This window comes from Erythrolamprus reginae, chromosome 1, assembly GCF_031021105.1.
Source record: "Erythrolamprus reginae isolate rEryReg1 chromosome 1, rEryReg1.hap1, whole genome shotgun sequence".
Lineage (NCBI taxonomy): Eukaryota > Metazoa > Chordata > Lepidosauria > Squamata > Dipsadidae > Erythrolamprus > Erythrolamprus reginae.
Window position 1 is genome coordinate 132,432,221 of NC_091950.1, and position 14,607 is coordinate 132,446,827.

Consider the following 14,607-nt stretch of genomic DNA (forward strand, 5'->3'; position numbering starts at 1 on the left):
AAAGGAAAAATAAGGAGGGCTGGTAGAGAGACTGAATGTTTAGCCTGGAGAAAAGAAGGCTGCAGGGAGACATAGTAGCTGTCTTCAGATATCGGAAGGCTATCATTAGAAAACAAGGTAAACATTTTCAGTGGTTCTAGAGGGTAAGGAAAAAACCCCAATGGCTTAAAATACAAGGAAGTAGATTTTGACTAGATATCAGGATGGTCTAACTGCTCAAGTCTGGAATTGGCTACCTCAGGAGATAGCAGACCCAATATTTATTTATTCATTTTGTCCAATACCCAATGAAGGTAAATGAAGGTAATAGAAGATTAGCAGACATGGACATGACAATCTTTTGGGGATGCTACGGTAGCTAATTCCTACAATGGCTAAGGGTTGGTTTGGAGGATCTCTTTCAATCTGTTCATTTTCTCCTTTTGGATCTTCCTTCCCTTTGCTGAGTAGGTAATCTCATCTGCTTGTAACAGAATGACTCGGTGGCAATAGAAATGTTGATCACACTGTCACAGTCATTTACCAAGAATTTCATAATGCTGGGGACACCATCAAAAAGGTCCTTTTGTCTTTAGCTGAAGAATGCAACCCTCAGATCACTACATATAAACGGAAGGTATTCCTTCAGGTAAGTACAAATTCAAGGATCTTGGAGTCAACATATTTAACGATCTCATTGCCAGAGTCCACTGTAACAACATTGCCAAAAAGGCACTAAGAGTTGTTAATCTAATCTTCCGTAGTTTCTTCCCTGGCAGCATTACACTGCTAACCAGAACACACAAAACATTAGCCAGACCACTTCTCAAATACATCTCATCCGTCTCGATCCCACACTTCATATCAGACATTAATACAATTGAGAGAGTCCAGAAATATTTCAAGAGAAGAGTCCTCCAATCCTCTGCTCGCAACAGAATATCTTATTCCACCAGACTTCAAAATTTGGGGTTAGACAATTTAGAACTATCTGCCTTTGGAATGACTTAAGCGTGGTTCATAAAAGTATCTGCAACTATGTCCTACCTGTCAATGACTACTTCAGCTTCAACCACAACAATACACAAGTACACAATAGCTATAAACTTAATGAAAATCTCTCCAAACTCGATTGCAGTAAATACGACGTTAGCAACAGACTGATCAATGCCTGGAATGCACTACCTGACTCTGTGGTTTCTTCTCCTAACCCCCAGAACTTTAAATTGTCTACTGTTGACCTCACCCCATTCCTAAACGGTCTGTAAGGGACATGCATAAGCTGCACCATTGTGCCTACTGTTCCTGCCTTACTGTCCTCATTTATCTGTACTTACTTGGTATATGTTTATGTTTATACATACACCTGCTATCTTGTACATGTTTGACAAACCAATCAAACAATCAAATCAAGTATGACCCAAGTCATTCAGGGATTTAGTTGTTATATTAATCATTTTGAAACTGGTTCAGAAATCTATTGGAAATTGGACTGCCATCTGACTGGGGTGGTTGGACTTAATGACCTGCGGGATCCTTTTCAATCTAATAATAAACAAACAAACAAACAATTATAACTATAACAATTACAATTAATAATAAACAAACAAACAATTTATTGAGTAACCAAGGATCTTTCCAGGGAGGAAACGTCATTCATAAAAAATCGTGAACATAATAAAAAGGTGGAAACACTTTCTAGCCATTGCCTTGATTAGTGCCCGCAAAGATAGTATGGAATGCCAGGTGTACTGCCAAACTACAGGACTAACTTTTTATGGCAATCATTAACTGAACATGACAGTCATTAGGCAAACTCTGTGTTTCTTAAATGAACCCATTGTCTGCAATGGGTGTTGATTATTATTTTTTTGCCAGAAACTGGAATTAAATGCTAATTACAGAACAAAATGTAAATGTCTGTGTAACTGTGGGAATCTGCAGATGAAGGCTAGTTGCCAAGTGCCGAAAATGTGATCACATTTTGCTGGAACTCTGAATCCAGATCATATGTACTGTTTTAGGATCCATTGAAACTTTTCATGGTTGCTAAGCGACCAGTATTAAGTAAAGGGCTGTCTGTACAACTAATGCCACTTTGTGATATGTTCATGGTTGAAACCAGATTGAAATTGAACCAGAAAATCTATTTCTTGCAGCAGCTTTAGAGGATTCCATGATAACCATGGTCTGATTATCCTTGGCCAGGAGTGATAAATTTGATACTGATATATAATAAACAAAGAATCTAAAGATTTGAGACCATAAATTATGTATTGGTAGGAACAAGTAGGGAAACGTAGTTGGCACTTTGATTCCCATTCACATTTTGCTATATATTAACAGGTAGGAGGAAGGCAAGGGACAAGCAAAATATTGATATTGGAAGGCAAGGGACAAGCAAAAGATGTCATTTTATAAGCTAGTGGTCTTCAAACATGGCAACTTTAAGACTTGTGGACATTATCAACCATATGTGGGTTTTTTTTTACTGCACTTTAGTGCACTAGTGGGGGAGCATGGCTGGCCCAGGAATTCTGGGAGTTGAAGTCCACAAGTCTTAAAATTGCCAAGTTTGAGGACCTCCATTATAAGCTAAAACTTTTTGCCAGTCATGCAACTAACATTTACTGCAGGTTGTACGGATCCTAATTAAAATGAGGAAGATACTTCTTAGTAACTTGCTTTTGCCTTCTCTTGGAAGAAAACATTTCAGGTAATTGAAATACATTTGCTGTTCTTACAGTGTTTAGAACTCTTCAATCACACCACAATTCTTAAAATTAAGGTAAGGCACTACTATTTAGCAAAGTAGTAAGGCAGTACTATTTAGCAAACAGAGAGTGTGCCAAAGTGAGATTGGGCTAGTTGCTCTGTGGGATAATGGAAATGTAAAGTAGGACTTAAAAGCTTCCCAGTGATGATTTATAAATATGTTTGGACACTGCTACTTGAAATTCCTCTAAAGAATCTTCTTTCTTCTTCATAATATAAATCATTGTTGCAGTTCCTCACTTTTACTACCTGTTTGTGCAAAGGGATTTGGAAGCACTGAGAATATTACAGCATCCACTCAGCCTGGGCATGTGTTTTACACCAATTCTTCATCTGCCAATATCTGACCTTATTTTAAGTGGTGTTAGTATAACCGAAGGAAAGGTGATGAGGACATTAGAACAATTTCTAGGATTTTAGGACTATCTATTAATAAGCGTGCAGAAAATCTGATAAGAAACCTAAGATAAAGTCTGAATATATTTCAGGCACAGGGATTTTAAAAATTCTTAAATTTAAAATTCTTCTACAAAGAATGTGCTTTGTTGTCATTAAACCTAACTACCTCTTTCTAAAATAGACTTGGGGGTTTCAAAAATTCATCCTATAGAAATAGCACTTAGAAAAATATACTGCTTCACAATGCTTTTACAGCCCTCTCTAAGCAGCTTACAGAGTCCACCTATTGCCCCCAGCAATTTGGCTTCTCATTTTACCGACTTCAGAAGGATGCAAGGCTGAGTCAACCCTGAGTCGGCCAGAATCAAACTCCTATGGTGAGCAGATAGTGAGTTAGCCTGTGATACTGCAGTCTAACCACTGCACCATCGTCACACAGTGTAAATAAATGTTGCATCCCAGAATAATATATAAACCCAAATTTTCAGTGCTATGCCAGCCACAGATAAATGTACATTCCCGACACACGTTTACTTTGCACCTCTTTATTGGAAGTCCAGCACTTTCCATCTTAGTTTCAATTTTAAGTTGAATACAGCCAAGGGTTTTAAGGAGATGATTCTCTCAGTGGGAAAGCCAACCAGATGAAAACACAAACACTTTGAGCAATAACAGTAGAAGTGTTGTTTATTATTTCTATTATACACAGCAGCATAAGACACTGATACATATGGTTAATCAATAGGCCAGATTGCCTATACCAGTGATGGTGAACCTTTTTTTCCTCGGATGCCAAAAGAGCGTGGGCATGCGCTATCATGCACGTGTGAATGCCCATACCCATAAGTCACTGCCCAGGAAGGGTGAAAACAGCTTCTCCTGCCCGCCCCCCCCCCCCCCCCGAGGCCCTGTGGAGGCTGAAAATGACCTGTTTCCAACTTCTGGTGGGCCCAGTAGGCTAGTGTTTCACCCTCCCCAGGCTCCAAAGGCTTCCCTGGAGCCGGGGGAGGGTAAAAATGTCCTCCCCATCCCCCTGGAGGCTCTTGGTAAGCCAAAAACGCCCTCCCAGAGCCTCTGTGTGAGCCAAAAATCAGCTGGCTGGCACACACATGCACGTTGTAACTGAGCTAGGGCAACAGCTGACATGCCAGCAGATATGGCTCTGCGTGACCTGTGGCACCCATGCCACAGATTCACCATCACTGGCCTATACACTCACAGTACATCCTTAGATTTTCTTGCAGTTGTGTTATGGCATCTGTGAGCAAGCCCACCTGTACATTCTTGTCCAACCATATTAAGTACCATCAGTGGAAAACCTGACAACATAATTTCAAAGCTGGTCTACAACTTTTCCCTTTAGTTAATGCGTGTGAATCTATCACCATTATGATGGGTTTTGAGGCCATTTTTAAAACCATCAGACTTCATCTTGGAGACAGCCTAATCTGCAAAATCACTAGTGGATGATGAAAGGAATATTATTTATTGAAACTGCATTTACTAAGATCTATCCCTATCCCCTCTGGAAAATTGACCAATTAGGACATTTGACCCTTTTATCCTTTTAGCTGCTCAGAATAGATAAGGTGTAAGGTGCCAAACAAAGTGCTATGCAGAATAAACTTGAAAAATTCTTGAAAAATAATGTCAGTGCATTTTTTTTGAGGACTCGTTATTGTTATTTAGACTTGGAGACTTCCCAACAACTCCAGGCAGTTTACAATAGCTTGGCAAATAGCCTTAATTAAAAATCTGGATGGTTCTTGTCCTGCAACGACAATTTGGATCAGAACTTCCATCACTAAACAAGATGGTCATTGTGCAAGTTTTTTTACTGCAGTCATAAAACAAATCACTGCAATTGCTAAGTGAATTATAAGGAAATTAAACTTATCTGGCATTCCCATAAAACGTATCAGGAAAAACTTAATGAACTCAATCTGTATAGTCTGGAGGACAGAAGGAAAAGGGGGGACATGATCAAAACATTTAAATATGTCAAAGGGTTAAATAAGGATCAGGAGGGAAGTGTTTTTAATAGGAAAGTGAACACAAGAACAAGGGGACACAATCTGAAGTTAGTTGAGGGAAAGATCAAAAGCACCATGAGAAAATATTATTTTACTGAAAGAATAGTAGATCCTTGGAACAAACTTCCAGCAGACGTGGTTGATAAATCCACAGTAACTGAATTTAAACAGGCCTGGATAAACATAGATCCATCCTAAGATAAAATGCAAAAAATAGTATAAGGGCAGACTAGATGGATCATGTGGTCTTTTTCTGCCATCAGTCTTCTATGTTTCTAAGCAAGCTGCTTAAGGATTAAAACTTTCTTGCGGTATTTCGTGTGAGTCCCATCAGAGGAATAAAGGAAATATTCAATTGTGCTAGTTCTAAATAAGAAGGGTATTCAGCTGTCTACATTATGCGAAGATGGCCCTAAAGCTCAGAAATTTATTTGTTAGATGTGTATCCTGCCTTCCTTCAGGAATTCAAGACAGCATACATCAGTGATGGTGAACATGTGCCACAGGTGGCATGCAGAGCCATATCTGAAGGCATGTAAGCCGTTGCTCTATGCCAGCTACAGCAGCCTTCTTTTTGGCTGTTTTTGCTTTCCCCAAGGTTCAGGAAAGCCTCCTGAAGCTGGGGACGGTGAAAAACATCCCAAAGGGCCAACCAGAAGTTTGAACTTCCAGTTGGCCCATTGGGCCATTTTTTGCCATCTCAGGCTTCAGGAGGCTTTCCTGAACCCTGGGGAGAGTGAGAAACAGCCCAATGGGCCTACTGGAAGTCTGGAGGTGCATGCATGGGGTAAGAGCATGGCAGTGGTGTGGATGCACAGGGGGTAGGACATTGCATTATGGGTGAGGGCACATATGAATGCACCATTGCATGCACACGCACCCTTTTGGCACCCGAGCTGAAAAAGGTTTGCCATCTGTGGCATACATAGTAGCCTTACAGTCAGATCTGGTAAAGTTGGTTGGGTCGTGTTGTGGTTAGCTCTGCCCCAGCTCCTGCCCCAAAGAATGTGCAGGTGGATGTGGGGGAGACATCCACATGCCGTAGGCCTGTTTTGCTCCCGATGGAATCTGCCGATGAAGCCTCCTCTGACCAAGGAAGCATGAGTGACAGGGAAGAGGGGAATTTGGCAGACAGCCCAGGAGGAGATCAATCATCTGTATCATCCTTGGATTCTGAACAAGAATTAATGACAGATCCACGCATGCGTAGAGTGATGCATAGGAGACAACAACTGAAGGATTATTACAAGAGAAAATGAGGCCACCTGTGGTTGGATGGGGCTCCAGTAATTAGGACTGCTGCTATAAATAGCAGTGTGTGGGTTTGGCTGTTGTGAAAGAGTATCTGATCGCAGTTTTTCAGAAATCATGTGTTGCTGTTTTCTGGACTTTGTTGATTTTTCACGCCTTTGAAACCACAGCAGAGCAACGTGTGTGTGTGTGTGTCTCACTTCGTTGGAAGAAGAAGGGGTGTGAAGTTTCTTCACAGCTGCTAGCTAAGTACTTAATCACTGCTTAAGGGAAATTGTACAGACTACCCGGTTGTTTTGGGATGAGTGCTCTTTGCAATACAAAAAGAGTGCTTAGTTTATTTTGAATTTTGTGATAAAGAACATTGTTTTGAATTTTCAAATGTGTGTGTGTGTCTGCAGTTTGTGCCCTTGAATTTTCGGGAGGCTCCTGCCAGAGAGCCCGGCAGAACAGGTCGAGAGGAGTGGCTGGCTTTAAATCAGTCAGTGAACATCAATGGAAGAGGGGCCAGCAAACTTGGAGTTGAGTCTCCTACCACCACTCTATTTTTTAATCCCTGCACTGCCCTGAATTGTATTATACTTCACCAAATGGTTTTTGAAATTCTTTAATGTTCCATGTAGGAGGACGAACACAAAACCTTACACTTTTTACAAACGTCTAAGGCAATCTATATCCAAGCAGCCAAGCTCTTTCGAACAACAAAGGGATAATAGCTAAAATAAAATACTGATCAATATGAGAGCAAATAGTTTGCCCTCTGGCTCGATGTAGTAAATGCTTATTATATTATGAAACTGGGAAAATCCAAACAGTAATCTATAATCAGCCAAACTTTAAAAATGTGAAAACAGTTTGAAAAGATCAATCGTATTTTTTTTTGGGGGGGGGGGAAGCTGATTACCACCATGTTTAAGCATCACACAGCTTTCATGTTAAGTCCTTGACTTACAACCCCACCAGAAACACAAAGTCCTCAATTTATGACTGGGCAGGAAAGCTGAAGCCTGATTGACTAAGCACAAGAGGCCTTTCAAGCGGGAAAGTTAAAGCATTGTGATTGGTTGGCTGTCTGACAGCCACAGTATAAAAGGAGCTTTCAGAGGTCTGGTTGCTGTTCTATTTAAGCTGAGCTGGAGTGGTGCTGAAAATGCCAGAATAAAAGTTCCCTGTTTAAAAAGTCAAGCCTCTGCTAAATTCTGTCAGAGCAGAGACTTATCTTTCTAACATTTCAGTGGGTTTTTTTTTATGGGGACCATCCAGGATTGCAACTACCATTTCTCATCAGTAATTTTATTGCTTTTCTTTGCTTGGCCAGCCTTCTGAAGTGCCAGAAATTAGGGTAATTTGACAAACAAGTTAACTTTAAAAGGTTGTGGGCAAGAATATTTGTGAAATTTGCCACAGCTGAACTCATTTCAGAAGCAGCAGGGCCTGAGTTTCCAAGGTAGAAAACCCTCCATATTGTTAGCTCCCTGATGTGAGGATAAATTATGTTAGGCAAGTACTTTCAACTCCTTGCATAATGAAGCCCAAGCTCCTTCTGTGGTTCTCCTTTTTTTCTGAAGCCTTTGTATTAAGATCACTAAAGATAGGGTCAGCAACATGCAGAACTATACAATTTGTTCTGAGGAAATAGGATTCATAAACCTGCATTTTAAAAATTGAACTGAGAATGTCTCAAATAATTTGAAATGTCTCAAGCAGAGTTCTGTATAAGACTTCTAATGAGGCTGATGCCTTCCAAATGTTTTGGACAACAGCCTAACTCAGTGATGGCGAACCTCTTTTGGTTCGTGTGCCAAAAGGGTATGTGTACATACACACCAACACCCATGAACAATGAACTTCTGGTTGGCCCGTTGGCCCATTATTGCCACCCCCCAGCTTCAGGAGGCTTCCCTTAAGCCTGGGAAGAGCAAAAATAGCCAAAATAATGTAGAAAATAGCTGATCGAAAATAGGTGTGCCACAAGGGTCTGTTCCGCGTCGTATTCTTTTTAATATGTTTGTGAGTGACATAGGGGAAGGTTTGGTAGGGAAGGTTTGCCTATTTGCCGATGACTCTAAAGTGTGCAATAGGATTGATATTCCTGGAGGCGTCTGTAATATGGTAAATGATTTAGCTTTACTAGATAAATGGTCAAAGCAATGGAAACTGCAGTTTAATGTTTCCAAATGTAAATTAATGCACTTGGGGAAAAGGAATCCTCAATCTGAGTATTGTATTGGCAGTTCTGTGTTAGCAAAAACTTCAGAAGAGAAGGATTTAGGGGTAGTGATTTCTGACAGTCTCAAAATGAGTGAACAGTGCAGTCAGGCGGTAGGGAAAGCAAGTAGGATGCTTGGCTGCATAGCTAGAAGTATAACAAGCAGGAAGAGGGAGATTATGATCCCGCTATATAGAGTGCTGGTGAGACCACATTTGGAATACTGTGTTCAGTTCTGGAGACCTCACCTACAAAAAGATATTGACAAAAGTGAACGGGTCCAAAGACGGGCTACAAGAATGGTGGAAGGTCTTAAGCATAAAACATATCAGGAAAGACTTAATGAACTCAATCTGTATAGTCTGGAGGACAGAAGGAAAAGGGGGGACATGATCAAAACATTTAAATATGTTAAAGGGTTAAATAAGGTCCAGGAGGGAAGTGTTTTTAATAGGAAAGTGAACACAAGAACAAGGGGACACAATCTGAAGTTAGTTGGGGGAAAGATCAAAAGCAACATGAGAAAATATTATTTTACTGAAAGAGTAGTAGATCCTTGGAACAAACTTCCAGCAGACGTGGTTGATAAATCCACAGTAACTGAATTTATACATGCCTGGGATAAACATAGATCCATCCTAAGATAAAATACAGAAAATAGTATAAGGGCAGACTAGATGGATCATGAAGTCTTTTTCTGCCGTCAGTCTTCTATGTTTCTATGTTTCTATGGTCAGTGCACACATGCGCCTGAAACTGACATAAGGCAATGCCTTATGTGCCTTCTGATATGGCTGTGCGTTCCACTTGTGGCACGTGTGCCATAGATTCATCATGGGCCTAACCATTAACAAGAGCTTATATGCATTGTTGAAAACAACTTTAGGCACTAGATTGTCTGCTTTTAACCTAATGCAAAACTTTAACCATCGTTCACAGAAGGAAAAGGATTCAGAAGCAATAGTACTTTTTTATTTATTTTTATGATCCTGTAATTCTTTTTATCAGGGTGCAATTTAATGGAGCTGTGCATTTACTTGCCGGATGCTCCTCCTGACTGCTACGTGTAGTTTGCAGCATATATTTTCTCTTTGTGCTCTAATAGAGGAACATCTCTTGCTGCCTAGGATTGAGCTCTCAACTTTCCAAGTGGGAGATGAGCCTCTTTATCTCTAGGCCACCATTCACAGAAGCAATAGTATGCTTAACATTATTTCTTTGTATTGTACAAACCTTTTTATGGTTTGCCTTCCTTTTAAGCTGGCAGCTGCTCGGTAAGGGTTTCTTACCAACAACCTGCTAATTTCACTGTGAAAACTGTTTTTTTGGTGGTGTTGCTGGGTTTTAAATTGGAGCACGTAGGTGTGACCCAAGATGACTTTTGGATGATCCTGGACCCAGTGGAGATGGGAGAGGGGTCTTGAAAATTTCAATCCCTTCTGGAAGCAGTTGAAAAGTCAATGGGTATATCCATCTTCCTGTCAGGTAGTTTCATTGCTAAGCATACCAGAATTTTAACTTTCACTTTTTAGAAGAATAGAATGGAATGGAATATAGAATAGGATAGGATAGGAAAGGATAGAATTTTTTATTGGCCGAGTGTAATTGGACACACAAAAAAATTGTCTTGATGCATATGCTCTCAATGTACATAAAAGAAAAGATAGGTTTGTCAAGAATCATAAGATACAACACTTAAAGATAGTCTGGGTACAAATAAAATCACTCATGCCCTCATCACCTCGAGGCTCGACTACTGTAATGCTCTCTACATGGGGCTACCTTTGAAAAGTGTTCGGAAACTTCAGATCGTGCAGAATGCAGCTGCAAGAGCTATCATGGGCCTTCCTAAATATGCCCATGTCACAACAACACTCCGCAGTCTGCATTGGTTGCCATTCAGTTTACGGTCACAATTCAAAGTGTTCGTTATCACCTATAAAGCCCTTCATGGCATCGGACCAGAATATCTCTGAGATCGTCTTGTGCCGCACGAATCCCAGCGACCAGTTAGGTCCCACAGAATTGGCCTTCTCTGGGTCCTGTCGACTAAACAATGTCGTTTGGCAGGACCCAGGGGAAGAGCCTTCTCTGTGGCAGCCCCGACCCTCTGGAACCAACTCCCCCCAGATATCAGAGTTGCCCCCACCCTCCTTGCCTTTCGTAAACTCCTTAAAACCCACCTCTGTCATCAGGCATGGGGGAACTGAAATTTTCCCTTCCCCCTAGGCTTATAAAATTTATGCATGGTGTGTCTGTATGTATGATTGGTTTCTCAAATTGGGGTTTTTTACATTACTTTTAATATTAGATTTGTTCATATTGTCTTTTTACTGTTGTTAGCCGGGGCGGCATACAAATCTAATTAATTAATAAAAATAAATAAATAAATAAATAAATAAATAAATAAGCAGACTTTATTATTGTTTTATTTGCTTTTTGGATTCTATCGGAAATTAGTAACAGACAAAACTACGTTATTATAACACATTCACATAATGATTCTTTAGAGCTGTTATTTTTATACCACTATATGTTGCTCATGAGCAAGGATTTTGTAAATCAGTCTTTATACATTTTGAACCTAAAATCTTCCACTTTAAATCCAGTTTACATTTGTTCTACATTTAATTTTCTTTTTTTCCTCCCTTATGTCTGTCTATTAGTGTTTTTTTTTCTTTTCAGAATAAATAGTATTCTAGATGTGATTTGGAACTAAGATAACTGTTAATTATTATTAACTAAACAATGTCGTTTGGCAGGACCCAGGGGAAGAGCCTTCTCTGTGGCGGCCCCGACCCTTTGGAATCAACTCCCCCAGATATCAGAGTTGCCCCCACCCTCCTAGCCTTTCGTAAGCTCCTTAAAACCCACCTCTGTCGTCAGGCATGGGGGAATTGACATGTTCCTTCCCCCTAGGCTTATAAAATTTATGTATGGTATGCTAGTGTGTATGATTGGTTTTAACTTGTGGTGTTTTAAAATTAATTTAAATATTGGATTTGTTTACATTGTATGGCGATTGCTGTGAGTCTGCGGAGAGGGGCGGCATACAAATCTGATTAATAAATAAATAAATAAATAAATAATTGAAAGTCACAGATTGCTTTTACTAGCTGACCTAATGTGACAGATGTAAAGGCAAATTTTTGTGCTATTAAATTGTTAATATGCATTTTGTGATGTGAGAAATATGTATCGCTATTGAAATTATTTGTATAATTATTGCAACTGAAGAGCTATATGCAGTTAAGGGTCCCATGATCTTGCTGATTTCCAACATCTCCCTCATTATGTCAATATACCATTGAAAGTGTTCATAACATTGCTTATTATGAAAGTGTTTATAAATTGCTTGCTATGCCTTAATAGCTGAGATTTTAAATCCTTTTAAATATACTTAAGCTATAATAAATTTATCATAGAAACCAGATAAGGGGGGATTATATGTAAAGAGGATTTAGAAACTTTTCCAACATCAAAACCTGGAAAAATGGTATAGCACAAGGGGTATCAAACTCAAGGCCCAGGGCCCAGATCTGGCTCTTGAGGTGCTAAGGTCTGGCCTATGGGGTCACCCTGGAAATAGCAAAAGACTGGCTCGTGGTGCCTCTGCCAGATAAAAGGGAGCCCTGTTTTCGCTAGCAGAGTGTTGCAGGAGGCTATTGCAGCTGAAAGTGAAGCTGGGGAGCCCCTTTTTACTGGCAGAGTGCTTGAGCCACCACAGGCACTCTGTGATGTCGAGCTGGTCACTTCCATCCTAGCCACACCCACCCAGCCCTCCTAAGGTCAAACACAACCCTGGTACAGCCCTCAATGAATTGAGTTTGACACCCCTGGTATAGCAGATGCTAAAATAATTCATTTGTAAGCCTTCTGAAGAGAACCCCCTGATTGCTAAGCATAATCCTGGATGTCCATTTCCACAAAGCTATTGACAGGTCAGAATTGATTCAGGGAGTGGAGGAAACGTTAACATAGAGACTTGACATTATGCCCTATTTGAACTTTGGGGAGAGGAATAGCAAACTGAAGACAACTCTGCAAATGCAGAGCTGACAATTGTAGCAAAGTCCAAGAAACCATAAGTAGGAGAGTTCAGGGGTGAAATGCTCCTGGTTCGCTCGTGCCTGCCGGTCGTTGGAGAGCTGGTTGCAAAGGGAGTGTGAGGCTCCACCCGCCCACCCACCTGGACATCACCATTTAGGTTCTTTTACCCTCTGCGCATGCATAGAATACTTTGGGCATGCACAGAGGATAAAAGAACCCTCAGTGCTGTTCTGTCGGGCTCTCTGGTAGACTCCTCCCAAAAATTCACAGGTACAAATGTCAGACACACACACATTTGAAAATTCAAAACGATGTTCTTTATAATTAAAATTCACTTAAACCAAGCCCTCTTTTGGTATAGCAAAGAGCACTCGTCTCCAAACAAACTGGTAATTTGTACAAGTCCCTTATCAGTTCTGTGATACTTAGCTTGCAGCTGTGAGGCAATGCACAGTCCTTCTTCTTTCAGGAAGTGAAACATACTTTGCTCTGGTTTAGTTTCAAAGCAGGGGAAAATCAGCACACAAAAGGTCAAAGTCAGTAAAGCAGGCAGGAAACACAAGGATCAGATAATCCTCCACAATGGCCAAACCCACAGGCTGCTATTTATAGCAGCCTCACTAATTACCACAGCCCCACCCAACCACAGGTGGCCTCATTTTCTTTGATAATAATCTCTCAGTTGTTGCTGCCTATGCATCGCTCTCCGCATGTGTGGCTGTATCATTAACTCTTGTTCCAAATCCAAGGAGGAGCTAGATAATTGATCTCCTTCTGAGCTGTCTGCCACACTCTCCTCCTCCCTGTCACTCATGTCTTCTTGGTCAGAGGAGCCTTCATCAGCAGATTCCACTGGGAGTAAAACAGGCCTGCAGCATGTGGATGTCTCCTCCACATCCACAGTCCTTGGGGCAGAAGCTGGGCCAGAGCTAACCACAACACTAGACATCACCATTTAGGTTCTTTTACCCTCTGTGCATGAATAGAATACTTTGGGCATGCACAGAGGGTAAAAGAACCCTCAATGCCTGGGCAGGTGGGCGGAGCCTTGTGCTCCCTTCGCGACTTGCTCTCTGTTGACTGACAGGCATAAGCAAACAGGGAGCATTTCACCCCTGGGATAGTTCCTTTGAACCACTCCAGATAAGGGTGAGATATTACCCATGTGTGCTCCAGTTGGCTGCTTCTCACAAGGGGACTGTGGATTTGAACATTGGGAGATGACAAGATTACCCATCTTGCTAACAACCACTAAGGAGTTTTTTACGGAACACTAAATTCTCAAATCTCACTTCCTAATCATTTTCAGGAATTGCTCAATAACTTCGTCTAACTACTAGAGAACTTTAAACTGACAAGTCTATAAATATTGAATAAAATAAAAAGATAATCATAACTTAAACTTAATAAACTTCTCAAACTTAATGTAAGCTTAATCATACTTAAAGAAATGTAATAGATTTTACTATTATAATCAAAATTCTTAATAAAAAATATAAAATTCTTAATATAAACAGACACATAAAATTAAGGATCCCACTCAGTGGATTATTGGATCACTAAAAAAAATGATATATTCAATCATCAAACATGTATGTTTTATTTACTGCACTTCAGTGCAGGGCCTGGGGGAGCGTGGCTGGCCCAGGAATTCTGGGATTTGAAGTCCACAAGTGATAAAAGAGCTATGGTTCTCCACCCCTGCTTTAATGCAACGAAGTTCCTAAGAATTCCATCATTGATACTTGGTATGGTATCCTTTTTCTATATAGCTCCATTTTATTTGTATGGATACATTGATTTTTTGTTGTTGTTAATGTAGCTTCCAGATGTGATATATTTTAAAATAAGTGTTATTTTTATTAAGATCCTGAACTATTCAATTATGCATCACTTAAAACCACACATATA